Below are 17,708 nucleotides of genomic sequence, written 5' to 3'. Positions count from 1 at the left end.
GCATTATAGCTATGTGATAAAGAATCCTAGATAATATGCAGATTTAAGATGTTGACATCCCTAAGCTGTGTACCAACAAGAAAACCAATTAATATCTGATAGTTTTAGGTAATAGCCTCCTGATTGTTGGTTACATATCATCAGCACGTCTTATTACAGTATTGCTTCACATAAATCACATTACAACATCTGGCAGAGTCAGAAGACAATATGTTTTGTACGTATATCACTAGAAATCATGTACTAGCAGCACCCTTAATGTATCGACAACATACTGCAACTGTGTACCTCCTAATGTGAAAGAAATTACATCAAACCTATAACACTGACTATAAGCACTTACAAATAAGCAATAATACACTACATTTACAAACATAAAATAAACTACAGCATTTTATATTACATATCCATAATATTCATTTCACATGTGGTTAATAAACTGTGTAAACATATTTCATTTTATCTGTATATGTTATTACTGGGAGGACACTTGTTATCACGTCTACTGTTATGTAATCATATAACTTTTCCTACAAGCATGGAACAAGTACTCACAGGTAATTAGGTGATACGCTAATCATAATTCTCAATTCCTTACATTTTACCAGCGTGACAAAGCATTTTAAAGTAGTACTAGATATCGGTTAGGACTGCTATGAGTAGTGCTTAAGAGTGGAATGTTAACACACTGTTGAAGTTAACTTGTGAGCTCAGGTATGTGCTCAGTAAATGTATTAATAAGAGACATGAACTAGTTATCAGCTGGATGTTATTCATTGCCCTGCAGTTTTCAATACTAAGCACACATATTGTCATACTGCCCAGACTTTCACACATCAGCTGTGTATGCAAATTCTGATATGACTGTACTGAACTGAACTCTGTTTGCAATATTCAAAGCATATCTGAAAAGTTCAGACATTTCCGCATCTCTCTTATCTGGTAATTTGTTCTGCATTATACACATGTTTATCTGCAGGACTTTTTTCTTACTTTTTTCTAAATCTGTGGTGGGTCTGCTGGATGTGATAATTTCTGAGGTAGTGTAGCTCTCCTGAGCCTTGCATTCTGTGATATTATCCAAGTATTTAACTCAACATTGATGATCACAGAGGATTGCTTAACACAGTACGAGGAGGCCCAAACCCATTACGCTGACATCATTCAAAAACACTGTCAGCTGTTATGCCTCCACATAGTTTTAAGTGAGTCCAAACCCATCCTAAAGTTGTGACTGCACATTCACCTATCCTGGCCACTGTTCATGGCTTTGGGCTTTACTGAGGCTTCAAGAAAGGCCAATTACATGCCAGCAGTTGATCCAAGTGTCTTCTTTGACCATGGATGACCAGCCATAGCCTCATCTTCCCCCCTTCTCCCACCAGCTCTTACAGGTGTTTGGGATACTAACTGAAATCAGTCTGCTTGGGTCATAGTGAAAATGTTATCCCTCTACACCAACAGAACTGCATTCCCATGCAGGATGTTTTGGGGTTTGGCATATACATTTGGACTCAACAAGAGCTGGAAATCATTGGCACTGTGTGCTATCAGTCTCCAAAGTTCTGAATCATTACATGCTAATGAGGACCATTAGTGATATATGGCGCTGAAGGGCAAAATGTATCAACCAATATATCATGTATGTCTGTAGTATTCTGAGGTACTTATATATGGTATTACCACTAGTAGTAGTGTGAATGCCTGGTACTAAGTTATGTCCACTTATCGTATGTCACATTACTCTTGCTGTATCACCTTTTAAATCTGTGTTCAATATGCAATGCACATGACTATAGTTCTACTGTCCTGTGTTTACTGAAGCTGAAAGTTGCCATAGAATATTCTACCTGTGTGTTGTCATATTGCTTATAATTTTAAGGCTACCTTTGGAAACCACTCTATGTAGATGACAAAACACCCACTATAATAATTGTTATGGGCAACTTTTGTGGACAGTGATGCATACTTTTCCACAAATGTATGTTGTCCATAGGTATGCTGTACTCTAAAATAGAAAGCTGTTTGCTGTCCACAACTGCCCATGTTAGTATGCTTCCCCACCCCATAAGTGTGCACACCCTTAAACTAATACTTTGTTGAAGCACCCTTTGGTTTAATTACAGCATTCCATCTTCTTGGGTACACACCTTCCATCAATTTTCTGATTAACCCCAAATAAAGTTCAGCTGTCCTAGTAGGATTTTCCTAACATTTACTCAGTTGCCTGCTACAACAAAAGCCATCATTCACAGAGAGCTTATAAAGCATCAAAGGGATGTCATTGCTGAAAGGTATCATTCAGGAGAAGGGTACAAAAAAATTTCCACACATTGGATATACCATGGAACAAGGTGAAGACAGTCATCAAAATGTAGAGAAAATATGGGACAACAGTGACATTGCAAAGAACTAGATGTCCCTCTAAACTGATAAAAAGACAAGATGAAAACTGGCCAGAGAGACTGGCAAGAGACCTACAGCAACACTGAAGGAACTGCAGGAATTTCTGGCAAGTACTGGTTGTGTACTACATGTGACAACAATCTCTCATATTCTCCATATGTCTGGACTATGGGGAAAGGGTTGCAAGACAGAAGCCTTTTCTTAAACAGAAAAACATCCAGGCCCAACTAAAATTTGCAGAACAATACACTGTCTCCCAAAAGCATGTGGGAAAATGTGTTATGGTCAGATGAGACCAAGATTGAACATTTTGGCCACAAGTCCAAAAGCTATGTTTGGTGCAAAAACAAAACTTTGCTTCACCAAAAGAACACCACCCCCTCGGTGAAGCATGGTTGTGGCAGTATCATGCTTTGTGGTTGCTTTTCTTCATCTGGAACTGAGGCTTTAGTCAAGGTGGAGGAAATTATGAACAGTTCCAAATACCAGTCACTTTTGCCCCAAAAACTTCAGGCATCTGCTAGAAAGCTGAAAGTGAAGACAAATTTCACATTTCAACACGACAATGACCCATAGCATGCATCCAAATCAACAAACAAATGGATTCACCAGAAGAAAATTAAAGTTCTGGAATGGGTCAGCCAAAGCCCCAACCTAAGTCCAACAGAAAATCTGTGGAGTGACCTGAAGAGGGCTGTGCACAAGAGAGGCTGTCGCAATCTGACAGATTTGAAGTGCTTTTGCAAGGAAGAATGGGCAGATATTGCCAAGTCAAGATGTACCATGCTGATAGACTCCTACCCAAGAAGACTGAATGCTGCAATTAAATCAAAAGGTGCTTCAACAAAATATTAGTTTAAGGGTGTGCACACTTATGCAACCAGCTTATTGCACATTTTTTTTTTTTATATTTTTTCCCCTAACCGATTTGTTTGTTTTTCAATTGAATTGTATAGGTTATAGGTGACATTAAAGGTGGGAAAAGTTTTGAAATGATTTATTGTAGTCTCATTTTTTATATTAAAAAACTGGCATTTTAACAGGGATATATATATATATATATATATATATATATATATATATATATATATATATATATATAGCTATCTATATCAATCTATCTATATCTATCTATCTATATATATATATATATATATATATATATATATATATATATAGCTATCTATATCAATCTATCTATATCTATCTATATATATATATATATATATATATATATATATATATATATATATATATATATATATATATATATATATATATATATATATATATATATATATATATATATATATATATATATATATATATATATGGGTCTATATCAGAACAATGAAAGTGGATATATGCGACTACATAAAAGTTGACACATAATAGGCATAACCTGTAAACAGCGAACGTCCCCATAATCAAATTTTTTCCTAGTGAAAAAATTCACGTGGCCGTTCGGAAAAAAATTTAAATTAAAAACGATTATCAGGTGGGGGTCTTTGACCCCACACTCACCAACATGTTGGGCTGTGCCCCCCCCACACACCCCTTTACTAAATATACCAACTCCGAGATCGCACTATAGTGAAGGAAAGGGCAACTCTGTGTAGTTAGCCAACTACCTCCTGGCCCTATGACTTATTCATTGAATCGCTTAAATGGGGTTCGTTGAATGTGTGTCGCTCTGTACATGTTCACTCAAAAGCTGTTTTTTGCTTCTAATATAGACCCAAACTGGAAGAGCAATCACAAATTAAATCAAACTTCTGAAATTAAAAAATAAAACAATTAAAAAAAGACACGGTTGCAGGCAGATCCTTGTGTAAATTAATTACTACTAATAATAATTAATTTATACAAGGATTTGCCTTTGCCCGTGTCTTTTTTCATTTTTTTTATTTTTTAATTTCAGAAGTTTGTTTTAATATATATATATATATATATATATATATATATATATATATATATATATATATATATGTATGTGTGTGTGTGTGTGTGTGTATGCATATCATATATTTTATATATATGATGAAGATTAGATAGTTGGATTCCAAAAGGTTTGTGAAAGTCAATGGAATATGCTGATTTCATAATTTTAAGTCTCCAGTTTTTATGTTTATTTATTTTTTTTTAATGAAAGAAAAGTAAAATTTTACTAGCATATATTAGTGGGAAAAAGTCTGAGTGACCAGAGTTTTTCCATTGGTATAGGCTCAATTTACAGTGGGCATACTGGCTGAGCTGACCAGTCAGAGAGCCCATTTTCAAATGTCAATGGCCAGCATACCTCACAACCATACTGAATTACTTGGTTTTTACCGAGTTTTGGGGTCCATATAATGGGGGTGCCATGATTCCCAAGTGGCACCTCTTCATTTACCATTTTTCTAGCTTTTTAAATTTTTTTTTTCACTTTTTGAGCTGACATCATCACGCACAGCCTGTCAGAATTCAGCTCAAGGGCTCACATTTCCTGTTTCTGCCTGAGAAGGACTTTGAAAAATGCAAGCAGGAATTACTGTTTACTACTTGTGAGTGCCTGAACTCCCAGGAAGGACTTGCAAATGGGAATTGACTGGAAGTAAGTACTGCAGAGCTACCAAAATTGCAGAGCTACTTGAGCAGTCATGCTGGACTGCTCAAGTGCTTTGAGGTATCATGCTTTCTTCAACATTTCCTTTCTTCATATATGTCCCACATGAATCCTAAAGTGATAACTCATTATAGCGTAACATAATCACAAGTTACTAGCAGTACATTAAATAAGTATGTTCTGAATGGACTGAATGTTTATGGTGTTTTTAACTTTTAACTCTTAATTCACATGCCATGGTTGATTGGAATATGAGAGGTGTTGTATGTATGACATTTGGATGTGTTTTCTCTAGGAGATAGATGGTGATGCTGTTTTTGAGTGTTTCTTTACTAATATAGAGATAGAATGGTGGGTGTATTCAGTGTGTCTGAAGCTGTTTTCTTTTTTTCCTATTTTTTCATTTTTTTTATTTTTTTTCTTATATAGTCTTATCTGTGATGTTTGGTTCCAGTTTATTCACTGGGGAGGGGGTTGGCCAGGAGAAATACAGTAGTGAAGAGAATTTCTCTGTTTTAACACTGGGATTTCACTTTGAAACCTGTCAGTTATTATTTTGCTCTCTCCTCCCCTGCTAGGATAGATATAAAAAAAAGAAAGAAAAGGAGAGAGAGAGAGAGAGAGAGAGAGAGAGAGAGAGACAGAGAGAGACAGAGAGAGACAGAGATACAAAATAGTTATAACAAAAAATAAAATGGTAACAAGACATGTTATACAATCAATTCTTAAATAGCAGGGAGCAGTTTGGTTTTAACACTTATACAACCTTCTTTCTCAGTGTAACAGGAATGAAAGTTGTTTACTGACAGTGTTATTTTCATCTCACAGTGCAGGTTCTAATAGAACATTTCTTTCCTGCCCTTTTCTCTTAGGAGAAAATTTATACAGAGTTCTTTTTGTGTGTGGTGTGTGTGTGTGTGTGTGTGTGTGTGTGTGTGTGTGTGTGTGTGTGTGTGTGTGTGTGTGTGTGTGTGTGTGTGTGTGTGTGCGTGTGTGTGTGTGTGTGTGTGTGTGTGTGTGTTTGTGTGTGGGTGTGGGTGTGGGTGTGTGTGTGTGAAAATACCCAAGGTGAATACAGTACTCAAAACCTATACCTTGAGTACAGGTAAAAAGAGCCTAAAGTCCCTAGCCACCAACACTTGTGAATTTATGCCAAATATTTTTATTCTGTTCCTCATATAATCTGTGGTTTTCAGGACTTTTGTGGAAAATCAGTGAATGATTGAATTCACTAATAACAGGCATTTGAATTTCAGACTTCATATTTTTTAGAAAATAAATGGTAACACAAAACCTTTTATTCTAGCAAATTTCTAAGTTTGTAAGATCAGTACTTGTGTGTGTGTGTGTGTGTGTGTGTGTGTGTGTGTGTGTGTGTGTGTGTGTGTGTGTGTGTGACTACACCTGGTGGCTAGAGGTACTCAGGCTCAAACCCTGTACCTTGGGTACAGGTAAAAGTTTATAAGATCAGTATTTGAGATTTGTCCCTATTTTGGGGATGTATTCCCCCATTATTGGATTTGTCCATTTTTTTTTGTGCTAAGACATTGAGAGCCATTGTGAGAAGTGTGAACTGAATTCACTAAATGATCGCCATTTAAGTTTCAGTCTTCCTACCTTTCAGAAAACTGCTGATTTGGGATAGTGGTATGTTGCTCTGACTGTAGTGCACAGGGTCCTGGGACAAAGATTTGGCAGTGAAATGCATGATGCTACCATAACATTTTATTCTAGCAACTTTCCAAATGTTTAAAATGTGCCCCTGGTTTTCGGCCTTTTGCCCCCCCCAAAAAAAAATACTGAAATTATAAATAAGTGGGAGAAGCTGTGCAAGATGTCTATGGCTTACACTACTGTCATTCTATATATATATATATATATATATATATATATATATATATATATATATATATATATATATATATGTATAGAGTGTGTGTGTGTGTGTGTGTGTGTGTGTGTGTGTGTGTAATTCAACTTTTATGATGGAAATGTTCTGAATTGGGCAGTTTTGTCATTATTGGTTCATGCATTTATTTTCATTGCCTACTGGAAAAATGTTCAAGCAATACATTTAAAATGTGCTTTAAGTCTAACAAGTGTTCTGTATTATACAAGCAAGCAATCTAATGTAATAAAGTCAGGAAGGTGTATCAAAGAACACATGTATGTTTCTTGTTTTGTGCGCAAGAGGCCTATGATTTAAAAACAGCCTAAAGTTAATCTTTATCCACCACTGGCCAGATGAATTTTCTTTGGATGTGGTGTGGGTTTCAATGCTGTTTCAATGAATGTGAGTTTCAAGGGCAGAGAAGTTTTAATGCTAAGTCTATTTTCATTGTGAGACAGTATTGATTGCTTTGTTTAGCAGATGTCTATTAGTGTGTGTGCATTGTGCTATAAAATGTAAAAATAAAATCCAAATAATCATTGTAGAAGTAATGCAGTATGCACAGATTAGTGTTTATGGTAAATGGGGTGAAATAGCCAGGCAGTGGGACATTGGAATGGCTGCAGGCTGCAGGTGGACTCTGGTAACATATTTTGGTTGTCTGTTCTTCAGTTTGCATTTGAAAGTTTGTACTTGTTTTTTGTGGGCCTTGTCCAGATTTTTGATGTTTCCAGGTTGAGAGGTATGGTGGCCAGACATTGTATAATGCATGATAACTATAGGAATCAATAAGAGGAAGGTAGAAAAGATTGGGAAGAGAGCTTGGATAAACAATTCATAAGGAAACAATGAGATGACATATGTATTTCTCCCAAATATGCAACAAAGTCTAGAAGATTGTGGATTTTTGCTTGGAAGTGTTTGCATGGGTATTTTTATACCCCAAACAGACTCCAAATAATTTTTTCTCAGGTGGATGGCAAATGCTGGAGGTGTGATGGGTAAGAAAGCAGTAACTAAGAACATATGTTTTGGAAGTTTAATGAGATGACAGACTTTAAAAATTCCCTATAGAGTACTCTGTCAGAAATATTCAGTAAGCAAATTGGTGTAACTAAGGATTTTTTTTTTTAACTGCAATACAGGATCTGAATTGTTTAGATGTAGTAAGGCCTTGTTAAATTTAGTTTTGGTCGCTGTTTTTTTTTTTTTTTTGCCTCTTATAAAGGAACTTAAGAAAAGACAGTTTAAGGTGCATTTGCTCTTTCCTGCCAGGCTCAAAATATTCCTTTTGAATGAAATTAGACACTTTGAAGACTCAGACTCTGCACTGTCATTTTTATAAATAAAACAAAAAAAGACTACACCATACTGAAGTTATGGATTGAATAGTACTTTGAAGAGACAAACAGAAGTAAATACCTGGAAAACCAATTAGAAGAAAAAGATAAGAAAGGACAAATGACTTTTAACTTTAGTAATAACATCGATGCTAACTGTTTTAATAACAAAATTAGTTTTCCATGACAAAGTTTACCAATTCAGTTACTGGAGATATAGGTGAAAGGAAGTAAACAAGGATTAATTTCCCTATAAGGTAAATAAATGTTACTTCTTTTTTTCCTATATGTATTGCTAAGCTAATATTCTATTTTTATTTTCCATATTAAATATATGCCTTAGCTTATTAAGTATTAAGAAATTAACTCTTTAACTAATAATAAGCTTTCTTTACAGGTCTATATTATGTCACTGAAACGGTAGTCTGGCGAACACCTAATCAGCGAAAATCACTTCAGTGATTCACTGAATTTACCAAGGGCAAGGACGTAGCCGGCCAACAACAAAACTTTGCTCTTTTCTCCACTGTAGTACAATCTCAAAGTTGGTATATATATTTAGGTGGGGGGGTGAAGCCCCCCACATTTTGTGGGTTCGATTGACATAGATGTTGGCCTGTTGTTCTTCAGACAAGTATTTCCTTGCCCTTAGTAAATTCAGCAAATCGCTGAAGTGATTATTGCTGATTAGGTGACAGTGAGTAGGTGTTTGCCAGAATACGATTTAGGTGAAGTAATATAGACCCTTCTTTACATATATGTCTTAGTTTCCTTTCTTCATATATGTGCCACATGAATCCTAAAGTGATAACTCATTATAGCGTAACATAATCACAAGTTACTAGCAGTACATTAAATAAGTATGTTCTGAATGGACTGAATGTTTATGGTGTTTTTAACTTTTAACTCTTAATTCACATGCCATGGTTGATTGGAATATGAGAGGTGTTGTATGTATGACATTTGGATGTGTTTTCTCTAGGAAATAGATGGTGATGCTGTTTTTGAGTGTTTCTTTACTAATATAGAGATAGAATGGTGGGTGTATTCAGTGTGTCTGAAGCTGTTTTCTTTTTTTCCTATTTTTTCATTTTTTTTTCTTTTTTTTTTTCTTATATAGTCTGGGTTTCACTTTGAAACCTGTCAGTTATTATTTTGTTATCTCCTCCCCTGCTAGGATAGATATAAAAAAAAAAAGAAAGAAAAGGAGAGAGAGAGACAGAGAGACAGAGAGAGACAGAGATACAAAATAGTTATAACAAAAAATAAAATGATAACAAGATGTGTTACAGTATCAATTCTTAAATAGCAGGGAGCAGGTTGGTTTTAACCACTTATATAACCTTCTTTCTCAGTGTAACAGGAATGAAAGTTGTTTACTGATATTTTCGTCTCACAGAGCAGGTTCTAATAGAACATTTCTTTCCTGCCCTTTTCTCTCAGGAGAAAATTTATACAGAGTTGTTTTTGTGTGTGTGTGTGTGTGTGTGTGTGTGTGTGTGTGTGTGTGTGTGTGTGTGTGTGTGTGTGTGTGTGTCTGTGTGTGCTTAAGAAATACCATGGCACCATACATAATATAGAATTAATTTCTTCAGTTTACATTTTATCATAAGATATTATATTATTCAAATTACATTCTGTAATTTAAAGAAGGGAGAAGGATCTTGTCTATGTTTGTTGTCTATTGATGTCAGCCCCTTGCTTGGTTGACTTGTTCTGCATATGTGGGCAATAGATTTGTATATGTTTATGACAATGTTTGTGGTGATGATCTGTGTTGGTTTCTGTGTGGATGTGCCTTTTGAGCAGGAAGTGAGGAGCTCAAATATATGGTAATATTAGAAGCTCATGCACTGAAAGTTGATTCAAAGTCTGACAGTAGTAAAGGAGGGACTAATATGAATGTAAAAGCATGTTTTCCACAAAGTAAAAAAAAATGATACAGTCATTTTGATAAGCTGGGAATTTATGTGTCTCTTAAAAAGACTATAGTGGGTATGTTGCTAACCGGGTCTATATTAGAAGACCGAAGGCACATTCTTTCGAATGCGTCTTGGTCGAACTTAAAAGGCATAAAATGGAAAATATCAAAGCAGCTGTTAAGCGAATTTTTTCCCTGGGAAAGTATTTGCTTGGCTGCTTCGGTACTTTGCAATTTTCAGCACTGTAATGCGGTCTCAGAGTTGGTATATTTAAGTAGTGGGGGGGGGGTGAAGCCCCCCACTTAATGTAATATTTGAAATTCATTTTTTTTTTTGTTGGAACAGCGATTTTTTTTTTCCCTTGGACACTTTGACATTGTAAGCTTTTGCTTACATAGGGTTGATCAATCGCTTTTTTAAGTGTTTGGTGATTTAATATGCTAACCATATGTTATTCCTCAGTACAAATATAATTCTGAGAATACATTATTAGTTATTTTAGACATCACAGTTATTCTTTTACTATTTTCTATCTCATAGTATGTTCTATGAATATGGTATCCTATTTATAGAAGAGATGTTTTGAAAGATAATTGTCGATGCAAGTCCTCACAAACAGACAAAGATTTTTTTAGAGGTTTGTTTCTTTTAAATATCATATGTGTCTGCTATAATATCCAAGCATGTACAGTCTTGTAGTCAGAATTGAGTTTAAGTAGTTAACTAGTTACTCACATTATCAATAATATATAATAGCATATTAGTAATATAGCATAATTGTTATAAACAATGTTATATGTCTTTTATCTGTGTCAATCTCTTTTTCTTCAGAACTGAAAGAAATGATTGGATTTATTATAATAATATATAGGCTCTTATAAATAGAATTACAACCAAATGACTACAAGATCTGCTATACTTTAGAGTTTATAACTTTTATAGCAAGCAAATGAGTGCTTATAATCTGAATATTATGTATATGCTAACTCCTATTAATTTTGTTAAATAAGTTAAACCTTTTATATATATTAACTTTAGATGTAGTAGAGGGATACTAGATACTTATTTGTGGGTAGGTGGTATTGTTTGAATAGGATTGCTATTCAAACCAGGAGTTTTAAACTCCATGGGGTGGGAATGAACAGCGCATGTATAGTAGTTTACAAATAAATTGTTTTTGTGTGTCTACTGTTCTTGATAGAAAGTTTGCAGTTAACAGTCTCAATTATCTTTTACTTATATCTATGAGTAAGCAGTTCACTAGATACAATAATAGTTTTTCAGTACCATATTATTTACAAATGTATGAGGGTATTATATGTAATACTCATTTTCTCCTATTTCGGTAGCATGGCCAACTTGAAATGCATATCAATTAATATCAATAGCTTAAATAATGGTTGCAAAAGGGGTAGTTTATACAATTTTTTAAAAATACTGCATTCCCAAGTTATCTTTTTACAAGAAGCACATTTAATAATAGATGATTTAGACAAACTTGTTACTAAACACTATTTTATATTGACTAGCTCTTACTACAAACAAAAGAGAAGAGGGTTGGCTATTTTGTGGAAAAATTATTTGCCTCTACCTAAAATCCTGAATATATCTAGTAATGGAAATGGCATGATTTGCTCAGTGACTTTAAATATTTAAAGGAAAGTATACACTTTTATTAATGTTTATTGGCTACCTGGATTGGGAATACAAACAGTTAAACAACAGCTTCGGGGAAATAATACAAATATCAAAGGGAAGCATTATTTTTGTAGGTGACTTTAACTATAGTTTATCTGACAAGGATACAACACTAGCTGTAACAAGGAAGAAACTGCCTCAAGTCAGTGCTTTGATGGAGTTCACTGACCTATATAATATGAGAGATATAAATGAGTTTTCAGTATCAAACTCACTCTTCTTTACACATTTCTCATAAAGGCAAGGGGCACAATCATGAATAGATAGAGTTTATGCTTCAAATGAATTCACTAGTAGAATAGATAATGTTAAAGTAGCTTCTGGCCCACTGTCGGATCATAACGATATAACATTTGAAGTTATATTGAATTGTAGTAATAACATCCCAGTTAAAAGGATCCCTGCATATATGACCAATATGGATGACTTTAAGGAGTTCTTTAATAAAGAAATTCAAACTTTTTATTGAAATTAATCATGCAGGTAACAGATTTTTGTATGGGACTCTTTAAAAACATACCTTTTTGGCAAAATAAGTTGCTATGCACAAAAAAAAGAAACACTTGGGCAAACATGATAGATTTGCAGGATAAAATTAAATTGATAACTTAAAATTAGATAGTCAAAGGGAAATAATAAAGTAACAGAAGAAATAAATAGCTTAAACAGTAAATATTTAGAATTTACAACACAAAGCTATGATAAATAAAAAAAAAATAAAATAACTAATTATTCCATAGATCCTAAATCCATGTATAAACTGGCTACTAGAACAAAATGATTGTTAAATCTAAACACAACAAAGAATTATACTCCTCTAGTAGTAAAAAGAAAGTTACTGAAATAGAAGATATTCGGGATGTTTTCAGGTCTCATTTTAATAAGATTTATCAACACAAACCAATAATGGACACACAAGATCTAATTAAAACATTTATTAAAAAATATACTGAAAATAGACTGTCGGAGAATCAAAAGTAATTGACAAGCCTATTTCAATGTCTGAACTTAAAATTCAGATTGGTAAATTAAAACCCAATAAGGCCCCCAGAAATGACAGTATAATACCTGAACTATACAAAATGATGACTAAGGATGCTTTGAGTATTTCACTAGTGGTATTGTCAATAGTTAAAGGACTTGCAAAGTTACCACCATCCCAGAAATACACCATCATATCCCATATTGTAAAACCTGACAAGGACTCAACAAAATGTTTTATTCATTGTGATAACAAGTTTATATCCCTGGAGTGTGTGGCTCTGAGGGATTGGGATTTCTTTAGGTGGAGCATGTCCGACAGCTCAGGGTTTGACATGGCCTTGTATGTTAAGCAGAGATCGCCCATGAGTAGACGATATGCCACAGAGTACAGCTGGAGATTTTTAGACGGTCAGTATAGGGCATCTGCTTTAGGCCTGTGATTCCTTTAGTGAGGTATTTCTGTGGCCTTTCCAGCTGTTGCAGATGTCATGTGAGGTACATACCAAATGGGGCGTTGTACTCTATAATGGGTCTAATGAGGGATGAGTACAGTGGGACAATGACCTCCTTTTATCTTGATGAAAAACCCTTAGTGATGAGGTGTGCCACAAAGAAAGATTTCCTGACTGTTGTGGCGATGTGGTTATCGAAGGTGAGACCACTGTCCACCTGTGTCCCTAAGTCTCTCATCACACTTTTGGTATTTAGTGTACTGCCACCTATGTGGTAATTCATGGGTATATGTTTTTTCCTAAAGGGGATAACTATATGTTTCTTGGCATTAAGCTTGAGCCCATGGCTCTGTCACCAAGCATCTGTTTCTGTAAGGCCCTTTTGTAGAATATCCACATCATTTGGGGATTCAATAATGGCTCCCAGTTTGCAGTCATCTGCGAACTTTGTTAGCCAGAGTCCCTTAGTGTTGGCCTGTATTTACGAGAAGTAGATGCTAAACAAGAGCAGTCCCAGGACTGAACCCTGAGGTACTCCACTTGTCACTTGTTTGGAGCTGGATTTGGAGTCGGCTACTTTTACAGTCTGGATTCTGTCAGTAAGCCAGTTGGCAACCCTTCGAGTGACATAGGGATTTATGCCCAGCTTAGTAAGTTTATCTATGATTCCAGAGTGGGGGATGGTGTTGAAGGCCTTGGGAAGGTTCAGATAGGCTGTGTGGACCACTTTACCCTTGTCCACAGCTTTGTAGACTGATTCAAAGAAGTCAATCAGGTTCAGGAGACAAGATCAGCCCTTCACGAATCCAAACTGTGTGGGGTCCAATGTTTGAAGGTTGCCAATGTCCTTGTTTATAAGTTCCATGATAATGCGTTCCATGCCCTTGCAGATCAGGCTCGTCAGACTGATGGGATGGTATTTCCCAGGATCCAAGGTGAATCCCCCTTGTGGAGTGGGATAACTGTAGCTGTGCACCACTCAGTGGGCACGAAGCCTGAGGTGAGGCTATGATTAAACATGACACTTAGGAGAGGTGCCAGTTCATTTTGTAGTTCATGTAGTACAAGGCCCAGGATGTCATCTGGTCCCATGGATGCTGTATTCATAGCTTTGGAGAGTGCGGTTTCTACCTGTGTGGCTGTGATTACCGGAATTTGGCAATCTTTTGGTATTCAGATTTAATGCCATTCTGTTGTAGCTCAGAGCATATCTGAGCATTGTCATTTAGATTCTTGACATAACTATAGAATACCTTGTGGTTGTCTTTGGAATTTTTGGCAATTTTATTTTCGTAACTAGCTTTGGAGGATTTTATGAGGGATCTCATCTTCTTAATGAGGCTGGTAAGGGAGTTTTTTGTATCCTGGGATTTTCCTCTTTTTTTGCAACAGTTTCTTTCTTCTGTTGTATAGTTTGTTTATGGCAGGGGAACACCAGCTTGGCTTCCTTTTTTTGGAGGAGAGCATCTTGGTTCTATTTGGGATTGCACAATTTATGCATGAGTGGATGTGCTCATACAGTGCCTTAGTGCAGGATTCAGCAGTCGAACTTTCAGCTCCCATCTGCATGGGTGTCATGAAGTTTGTCACTTCTGACTTGAGTAGCATTAAGCTGGTTTTGGAGAAGTTTTTTACAGAGGTTTCCTTACTGGGGGTGGGGGTGGGATGTGGATGTCAAGGGTGATTTGCTTATGGTCAGACCTGACCAATGAGAGGGTGACCACTGGTGTAGAGCATCTATCTCCCTGGTGGGACAATGGACTAGTTGATCCAGGGTGTTGCAATTTATGAATTCCAAGAACCATTGGGAAAAGGTGTTTGTACCTGAGTAGTTTTCCCAGTTAATGGCAGGGTAGTTGAAATTACCAAGTATTAGGGTGTTTGGTTGTATCTTAATGTTGTCCAGTATGTTTAGAAAGGTGTAGTGAGAATCTGGGGGCATGGTGGGCGATCTGTAGCAAGCTACAATTTGGATTGCAGTCTTACCTAGTGTTAGTTGCGCCTGGAGAATTTCAAATGTATTGTGTTGGGCAACTAGCCAGGAGGTGTGAATATCTTTGGTGAATATGGACACCCCTCCACCTTTAGTGTTTTGGTCTTGGTTTGGTGGCCGAAAAGTGTGGTAAGAGTTGTAGCCTGGTATTGCAGGGGTGCTCTCTGAAGCCTTGAACCAGGTCTCAGTTACAGCACAGATATCGATGTTCTCCATTTTTGGAGTGCCTTGAGAGAGTGCATTTTGAGGTTTAGACTTCTAGCATTGAGTAACATTACCTTCAGATTTTGCATGCTTGTATATGTTACGGTGGTGGTTTTGTCCCTTGAACCTTGCCTAAAAAAGGCACTATAGGGGTGGCGAGAGCTTTAGCCAGTAACCTGAATCCCAGGGGTGACAGGTGCAGACCATCTCTGGCAAAGCATCATGGTTTGTTGATCATGTCATCCCAGGTAGACAGATACTGGATCCCCTTTGAATGACACCAGAAGCTTAGCCAGTTGTTGAAGTCAATCATTTTGTCCTTATACTGTGGCATCATTCTGGGCAAAGGCAGGATGCTACTCAGGGTTAGGGTTACACCTGCCTGGGCCACATGATTCGAGAGCTCTTCCATGTCTCTTTTCATGTAGCTCAGGGAGGTATGTCTCAAGTTATTCAATCTAACATGGACAATGACAAAGTCGTATTTGTACTTGTTGTGGATTGACTTGAGTGCATGCGTTATGTGGCGGATCCTGGCACCCGAAAGGCAGTTGACTGTAATTTTCTCCTTGTTCAGCCAGGTGAGTGGAACATCAGTGTGCCTGACTATAGAGTCACCTATGACTAAAGTGTTGGGTACATTGTCCTGCCTTAGGGGCTGTTGTTGGGTGGCACACTGGTGTTGTGAGCTATATGTCACTTTGGTTTTGACTGGTGTTTGTTTGCGTTTCAGCTTCGGAGGTCCTTGTTGCTTAGGCAGGTTAATGTTAAGAGCCTCTGCATATGTGGGTTTAGTGTTGGTACGTGTGGGTGTTGATGGTGTGGGTTTTGAAGGGCTATGTGTTGCTTGAGGTGTAGTGCAGGTGTTAACCTTATCCTCTTGACTGTCTAGCACAAACTTGGCTGGAGAGAGCTTTGCTTCCAGTTTGGCTATGTAAGTGCATCTCTCGCAGGTTATAGTGTTGGGTGGTAGGAGGAGAGGGTTGTCTGTGTACATGAGGCAATTGCTGCATTGCCCCAGTATGCCCAGATTCACCAGATGGACAGGAGAATTCACCGGAAGCTGATCCTTGGAGATGCCTGTTTAGGTGCTTTTTTGTAAAGTGCAAGAGCTGTTTTCGCTTACCATTGCAAGGTACTTTGCAGTTATAGGCTGTTAAGTGCCTACGATTAATTTCTCCTTAATAACAAGGACAGTTGAGTGCTTGTATCAGTTTAAGGCTTCCTAGTGCTTTCCAGCAGATTCTAGAGTAACTGCTAGTCACAGGGGTTCAGATTTTAGTGCTACTACTGAGAAACCAGCTAGTTCTAAGGAAGAGTTGGAAGACCAGACTTTCTGGCACCTGGAATAGTTTAACCATAGCCTGGCAGTGCTGCATGATGTGAAAAATGTGCAAACACATGCGTTTTTAAGACAGAAAGTTGAAAGGGATAGAAATCAGCCCAAAATGGCTAAAATTACAGTTTCAGAACTGGAAACTACTCCTCTAGTGTCAGCCAGGCAGTACAATGATCACCACTCACACTGGTAAGCAGTAGGACTTCCCTCTACCACAGCAAGGTCTGGATAGTTCTGAGTTCTGAACACAGAAAATAAAGTCCTGAAACCAGCAAAGCCTGGGATCTGGAGTATACTAGCTAGGAAAGGTGGGAAACGAGCAAACAAGATATTTTTTTTTTTTGGTTAAAGCAGGCTAAACAATGCAATAATACACTAAATAAACACATAAAAAGGCTAATGCATGTGAGTGTGTAGCCCTAAATAGTAAATACAATTAAAACTCTACAAAATGAGCAATTTAAAACTTTTTAAATGAAGCAAGGCAAGAGCACAATTGAAAAATGATTTAAGAGGCAGTAATACAGTAGAATAAGTAGCTAGTCTACATATACAGAAAAGTATATATATATATATATATATATATATATATATATATATATATATATACACACACATATACAGAAAAGCAGCTAAAACACAAAAAAAATTCAGATGCAATACAACCTAGAGCACTTGAGTTGTAGCAATAGTAAGGCAAATACAGTTTTAATAAAAGCATTAAAATACACTGTACATTTCCAAAATGTTTGAGAAGCACAGTCAGAACACAAGGATATTCAGAGAATTTGTTTTCTAGAAAGGGAGAAAGGTGGAACAGTAGGAGATTCTCTCTGTATTAGGCAGAATGAGCTAATGACACTAGACTCGGAGG

Source organism: Protopterus annectens, chromosome 2.part1 (genome assembly GCF_019279795.1).
Source record: "Protopterus annectens isolate FY-2018-M chromosome 2.part1, PAN1.0, whole genome shotgun sequence".
In the NCBI taxonomy this organism is placed as follows: domain Eukaryota; kingdom Metazoa; phylum Chordata; order Ceratodontiformes; family Protopteridae; genus Protopterus; species Protopterus annectens.
Note: the sequence above shows the minus strand (reverse complement) of the source record.